Here is a 7,395-nt window from a genome sequence, read left to right on the forward strand (position 1 = left end):
CCAGTGTCGGCTACTCAATACACTAACGATCTGATCCGAGATGCGTTCGTGGCGGGAATCGGCTCATCCTATATTCGCCTGCGGCTGCTAGAGCAAGGTAACTTAGACCTAGCTAAGACGGTGGAATTGGCTGATGCGATGGAAACGGCCTCCAGAAGTCTTGAAACTTACCCCACCGACCACGTGGGAACATCGTGGCAAGTACAGCCACCGACTCAACTCTACCCAGCGGCTCCTAGGAACTGCGCGATCATGCTTTCAACCTCGGACCTGACGGTGGCAGCAGCTCCAGGTGGCCCACGGTGCTATTTCTGTGGATTGGCAAAGCACCCTCGTCAGCAATGTCCGGCCAGAACGGTATTTTGCTCCCCGTGTGGGAAGAAAGGGCACTAAGCTAAAGTGTGCCAAGCGAAACCACCTTCGAAGCCAAGCAGTGCTGCGTGTGACTCTCCAGGATCTGTCTCCTCGTCTCCGGCTTCGTCAAGGTCTTCAACCACGTGCGATTCACGAGCGCCGCCATTCCTGAGGACGACGCGCAAGACACGTGTGACCTGTGAGTGCCACCACTTTCAACGCCAACGACCACGTGCGATCCATGGGCGCAGCCATTTTGGTCGACACTGACCGCAGATAACCAGCAGGGGTCATCATCATCAACCATCTCAGCTGCCTGCAGTTGCACTCAAGATTCAACGGTGGCGTCAATCACCCTGGACCAGGCCAAGCCTCACAGACTCGACAGGTCCATGATGGACATAGAGATAAACGGACGCCTGATACATTGTCTGTTTGACAGCGGGAGCACGGAGAGTTTCATTCATCCAGACAACGTGAAACGGTGCGGTCTCCGAGTACAGACTGTCAGACAGACAATTTCGATGGCGTCGAGGTCCCGATCTGTTACCGTTCTTGGGAGCTGCGTGGTAAACCTAACGGTGCGGGGCACAGTTTATGAGAACTTCAGGCTCCTCGTGTTACCGCACCTTTGTGCTCCGATACTCCTGGGACTAGACTTTATGGTCCACCTGAGGAGTGTGACCCTGCAGTACAATGGGCCACTGCCTCCACTTTCAATGGGAGAACAGCAGCCTCCAAATTGCCCAGTGCGCTCCACGTGCAGTCTCTCGACACTCAGAATCACCCCGCCATCTTTATTTAAAAATCTCGTGCCAGACTGCAAGCCCATCGCAACTAAGAGCAGGCGTTACAGTGCTGAGGATCGGATCTTTATTCGATCTGAGGTTCAGCGGCTCCTCAGGGAAGGGATCATTCAACCTCGCACTAGCCCATGGAGAGCACAAGTCGCGGTGGTTAAGACTGGAGACAAGCCCCGGATGGTCATAGACTATAGTCAGACCATTAATAGGTACACACAGCTGGACGCGTACCCTCTCCCGTGCATATCTGACATGGTCATCCAGATTGCGCAGTACCGGGTGTTCTCCACCATTGACTTGAAGTCAGCCTATCACCAGCTCCCCGTTCGCCCAGAGGACCGAAAATATATGGCCTTTGAGGCGGATGGTCGTCTCTACCACTTCTTAAGGGTCCCCTTTGGCGTCACTAATGGGGTCTCGGTCTTCCAGCGTGCAATGGACCGAATGGTGGACCAAAACGGGCTACGGGCTACCTTCCCGTACCTGGACAACGTCACTATCTGCGGCCATGACCAGCAGGACCACGATGCCAACCTCCTAAAGATTTTACGCACTGCGTCTCGCCTGAATCTGACCTATACCAGGAAGTGTGTATTTAGCAAGCGCCGCCTAGCAATTCTCGGATACGTGGTGGAAAACGGGGTCCTCGGCCCTGATCCAGACCGTATGCGTCCCCTCCTTGAACTACCCTTACCCACTAGCATCAAAGCACTGAGAAGATGCTTAGGCTTCTTTTTGTATTACGCACAGTGGGTTCCCAATTATACGGACAAAGCCCGTCCGCTCATAAAGTCTACCTCTTTTCCCCTGGCAGCAGAGGCTCGCTTAGCCTTTGAAGGGATAAAAGCTGACATCGCGAAAGCCACGATGCACGCTGTCGATGAGTCCATCCCCTTTCAGGTGGAGAGTGATGCATCTGATTTTGCCCTGGCCGCCACACTTAACCAGGCGGGCAGGCCCGTCGCCTTTTTCTCTCACACCCTCCAAGGCCCTGAAATTTGGCACTCCGCTGTGGAGTTAAAAAGAAAAAGGAGGCTTATGTTCGGATGAGACGTGAGCACTCGGGTAGTGCACTAGAAAGCTTTAGATTGGCTAAGAGGGAGTTGAAGAGCGAGCTTAGAAGGGCTAAAAGGGGACATGAGAAGACTTTGGCGGATAGGGTTAAAGAGAATCCTAAGGCGTTCTATAGGTATGTCAAGAACAGAAGGTTGGTTAGGGCAAGTTTAGGGCCAGTTATAGATGGCAGAGGGAAGTTATGTGTGGAACCGGAGGAGATTGGTGAAGCATTGAACCAATATTTCTCTTCGGTGTTCACGCAAGGGGACATGAATATAGCTGAGGAGGACACTGGGTTGCAAGGGAGTAGAATAGACAGTATTACAGTTGATAAGGAGGATGTGCAGGATATTCTGGAGGGTCTGAAAATAGATAAATCCCCTGGTCCGGATGGGATTTATCCAAGGATTCTCTGGGAGGCAAGAGAAGTGATTGCAGCGCCTCTGGCTCTGATCTTCAGGTCGTCGTTGGCCTCTGGTATAGTACCAGAAGATTGGAGGTTAGCGAATGTTGTCCCATTGTTTAAGAAGGGGAACAGAGACTTCCCCGGGAATTATAGACCGGTGAGTCTCACTTCTGTTGTCGGCAAGATGTTGGAAAAAATTATAAGGGATAGGATTTATAGTTATTTGGAGAGTAATGAATTGATAGGTGATAGTCAGCATGGTTTTGTGGCAGGTAGGTCGTGCCTTACTAACCTTATTGAGTTTTTTGAGAAAGTGACCAAGGAGGTGGATGGGGGCAAGGCAGTGGACGTGGTATATATGGATTTTAGTAAGGCGTTTGATAAGGTTCACCATGGTAGGCTTCTGCAGAAAATGCAGATGTATGGGATTGGGGGTGATCTAGGAAATTGGATCAGGAATTGGCTAGCGGATAGGAAACAGAGGGTGGTGGTTGATAGTAAATATTCATCATGGAGTGCGGTTACAAGTGGTGTACCTCAGGGATCTGTTTTGGGGCCACTGCTGTTTGTAATATTTATTAATGATCTGGATGAGGGTATAGTTGGGTGGATTAGCAAATTTGCTGATGACACCAAAGTCGGTGGTGTGGTAGACAGTGAGGAAGGGTGTCGTAGTCTGCAGGAAGACTTAGACAGGTTGCAAAGTTGGGCCGAGAGGTGGCGGATGGAGTTTAATGCGGAGAAGTGTGAGGTAATTCACTTTGGTAGGAATAACAGATGTGTTGAGTATAGGGCTAACGGGAGGACTTTGAATAGTGTGGAGGAGCAGAGGGATCTAGGTGTATGTGTGCATAGATCCCTGAAAGTTGGGAATCAAGTAGATAAGGTTGTTAAGAAGGCATATGGTGTCTTGGCGTTTATTGGTAGGGGGATTGAATTTAGGAGTCGTAGCGTTATGTTGCAACTGTACACAACTCTGGTGCGGCCGCACTTGGAGTACTGTGTGCAGTTCTGGTCCCCACATTACAGGAAGGATGTGGAGGCTTTGGAGAGGGTGCAGAGGAGGTTTACCAGGATGTTGCCTGGTATGGAGGGGAGATCCTATGAGGAGAGGCTGAGGGATTTGGGATTGTTTTCGCTGGAAAGGCGGCGGCTAAGAGGGGATCTTATTGAAACATATAAGATGATTAGAGGTTTAGATAGGGTGGATAGTGATAGCCTTTTTCCTCTGATGGAGAAATCCAGCACGAGGGGGCATGGCTTTAAATTGAGGGGGGGTAGTTATAGAACGGATGTCAGGGGTAGGTTCTTTACCCAGAGGGTGGTGAGGGATTGGAATGCCCTGCCAGCATCAGTAGTAAATGCGCCTAGTTTGGGGGCGTTTAAGAGATCCGTAGATAGGTTCATGGACGAAAAGAAATTGGTTTAGGTTGGAGGGTCACAGTTTTTTTTTTTAACTGGTCGGTGCAACATCGTGGGCCGAAGGGCCTGTTCTGCGCTGTAATGTTCTATGTTCTATGTTCTATGAAAAAGAGGCTCAGGCCATTGTGGAGGCCGTCCGGCATTGGCGCCATTACTTGGCTGGAAAACGATTTACCCTGCTCACGGACCAGCGGTCCATGGCATTCATGTTCAACAACACGTTAAGGGGTAAGATCAAAAATGATAAAATCTTGAGGTGGAGAATCGAACTCTCCACCTACAACTATGATATCATGTACCGTCCGGGGAAGCTCAATGAGCCCTCAGATGCCCTGTCGCGTGGAACATGTGCCAGTGTGCAGGAGGACCGGCTACAGGCCCTCCACAATGATCTCTGCCATCCGGGGATCACTCGGCTCTTCCATTTTGTAAAGGCCCAGAATCTACCCTACTCCGTAGAGGATGTCAGGACGATAACTCAAAGCTGCCAGGTATGTGCTGAATGCAAGCCGCACTTCTACCGACCTGACAGGGCACACCTCATTAAGGCCATTTGCCCTTTTGAACGACTGAGTGTTGATTTCAAGAGCCCCTTCCTTCGACAGACCGGAATGTGTACTTCCTCAACGTGGTTGACGAGTGCTCCCGATTCCCTTTTGCCATTCCCTGTTCACACATGACCGCTGCCACGGTTATCAAAGCCTTGCGGGATCTTTTCACCCTGTTTGGTTACCCCAGTTATATCCACAGCGATAGGGGTTCGTCGTTTATGAGTGACGACTTGAGGCAATACCTGCTCTCTAAAGGGATTGCCTCAAGTAGGATTACGAGTTACAACCCCAGGGGTAACGGGCAGGTCGAAAGAGGAAACGCTACAGTCTGGAAGGCTGTCTTACTAGCTTTGAGGTCTAAGGGTCTTCCAGTCTCCCGTTGGCAAGAGGTACTTTCTGATGCGCTCCATTCAATCCGGTCCCTCCTGTGTACGGCAACCAACGCTACCCCACATGAGCGGATGTTTACCTTCCCTAGGAAGTCTTCCTCTGGGACCTCACTGCCGTCTTGGTTGACGTACTCAGGACCTGTCCTCCTGCAGCGGCATGTTAGGACCCGCAAGTCCGACCCTTTGGTTGAACAGGTCCATCTCCTCCACGCCAACCCTCAATATGCCTATGTAGCATATCCTGACGGGCGAGAGGACACGGTCTCTATTCGAGATCTGGTGCCTGCAGGGGACCTGGAAACCCCCGTCGCTCCCGCACGCCTGGTTAGGGATCCCTTGCCCTTTATCTCCCCTCCTGACACGGCGCAGGCAGTATCGGGACCACCACTTAATCCTCTTACTCCCGTGTACAGCTTGCCTGAGTCCAGGAGATTGTCGCCACCTCGGGGCTTGCCTGAGTCCAGGAAATTGTCGCCACCTCGTGGTCCACCCGTCCGTGAGGAACTGGAGGAGTCACTGGACACCGCCTTGGAGAGAAGGTCATCACGGTCACCAGAACCGGCGCTACCGCCAGTGTTGAGGAGGTCGCAGAGACGGTGCGGCCCTCCGATATGACTGAACTTGTGAATATATGGACAGTTCGTACTGTTTTTTTTGTCCCACCGGCCTTTGTTTTTAAAGGAGGAGTGAATGTGGTGAACCATAGATGGTTACCACTATGGATACTGAACCATAGATGGTTATCACTATGGGTACTTGTACATATGTCACTCTTGTTACTGTTGGGGTTAGGGTTGGGGTGTTCCACCTGTTGGTATTGTTTTGTGGCACACTCTGGATGGCTCCGTCTACCTATAGGTGTATAAAGGTCACTGCTCTTCCTAGTGACCCTTTAGTCTGGGATTGTATTGTTAAGCAGTATGCTCCATTCTTGTTGCTAATAAAAGCCTTTATTTCCCGGGTACGATCCAGCCTCCCGAGTGAATTAATCGCGCATCACACACCTGACCTCCCACCTAATCCCATTCACCAGCACTTTGCCCACAGCCTTGAATGTTATGATGCATCAAATGCTCATCCAGGTAGTTTTTAAAGGATGTGAGGCAACTTGCCTCTACCACCTTCACATGCAGCGCATTCCAGGCGATCACCACCCTCTGGGTAAAAATGATTTTCCTTACATTTCCCTGAAACCTCCTGCCCCCCACCGTGAACCTATATCCCCTCATGAGTGCCCCTTCAACTAAGGGGAACAGCTGCTCCTTATCCATTCTGTCCATGCCCCTCATAATCCTGTACACCTCGATCAGGACAAACCTCAGTCTCTGCTCCAACTAAAACAACCCAAGCCTATTCAACCTCTCTTCATAACTTAAATGTTCCATCCCAGGCAGCATCCTGGTGAATCTCCTCTGAACCCCCTCCAGTGCAATGACATCCTTCTTATAATGTGGCGACCAGAACTGTACACAGTACGCTAGCTGCGGCATCACCAAAGTTCTATACAACTACAACATAACTTTCCTGCTTTTGTAATCTATGCCTCGATTGATAAAGTAAGTAATCTCCCAACACCAAGTTAAAGTCCAACAGGTTTATTTGGTAGCATGAGCTTTCAGAATGTTGCCCCTTCATCAGGTGAGTGAAGAGTTCAGTTCACAAACAGGGCATATATAGACACAAACTCAATTACAAGATAATGGTTGGAATGCGAGTCTGAACAGGTAATCACGTCTTTACAGATGCAGACAATGTGAGTGGAGAGAGGGTTAAGCACAGGTTAAAGAGATGTGTATTGTCTCCAGCCAGGACAGTTAGTGAGATTTTGCAAACCCAGGCAAGTTGTGGGGGCTACAGATAGTGTGACATGAACCCAAGATTCCGGTTGAGGCCGTCCTCATGTGTGCGGAACTTGGCTATCAGCCAAGTGATGAAAGGGCAACGCTCCGAAAGCTCGTGCTACCATCACTTCTCGGCCTTTTGGCTAAGATCAAGTGTAATTATGCGGATGCTGCACTTGGTTGAGGTCATTGGGTTACATTGAAGCTTCATATGTTTCATTAAAAGCGGTATCTCGGCCTTTTGGCTGAGATGCAAATGAGATCAAGTCTTGGAGGAGGAATTGCTTTCCCTCCTCCAATCAGCTTGGCTCATGTAGATCAGGCCCAGGGCAGGGTAAATGGTCGCTTGCCCTGTCTTGCCCAGCCTGGATCGGAAATGTCTCAACTTGTTGAGACTCTGAATTGGACTTGATTTGATTGAATTGGAAAAGTATTAAAAAAATAATTTTAAAAATAGATCTGTTGGACTTTAACTTGGTGTTGTGAGACTACTTACTATGCCTACCCCAGTCCAACGCCGGCAACTCCACATCATGACTACCATCAATTAGTAAAGACAGGTGTCCCGTATAC

At 50.0% G+C, this 7,395-nt stretch overlaps 1 non-coding gene across 1 annotated transcript; it reads left to right on the forward strand.

The window, feature by feature from the left end:
* Positions 1-6,945: 6,945 nt before the first annotated feature.
* Positions 6,946-7,134, forward strand: LOC144495451 (U2 spliceosomal RNA). The gene has a single exon (XR_013498280.1). It is a non-coding gene; the product is annotated as a U2 spliceosomal RNA (small nuclear RNA).
* Positions 7,135-7,395: the final 261 nt, after the last annotated feature.

Source organism: Mustelus asterias, chromosome 6 (assembly GCF_964213995.1).
Source record: "Mustelus asterias chromosome 6, sMusAst1.hap1.1, whole genome shotgun sequence".
In the NCBI taxonomy this organism is placed as follows: domain Eukaryota; kingdom Metazoa; phylum Chordata; class Chondrichthyes; order Carcharhiniformes; family Triakidae; genus Mustelus; species Mustelus asterias.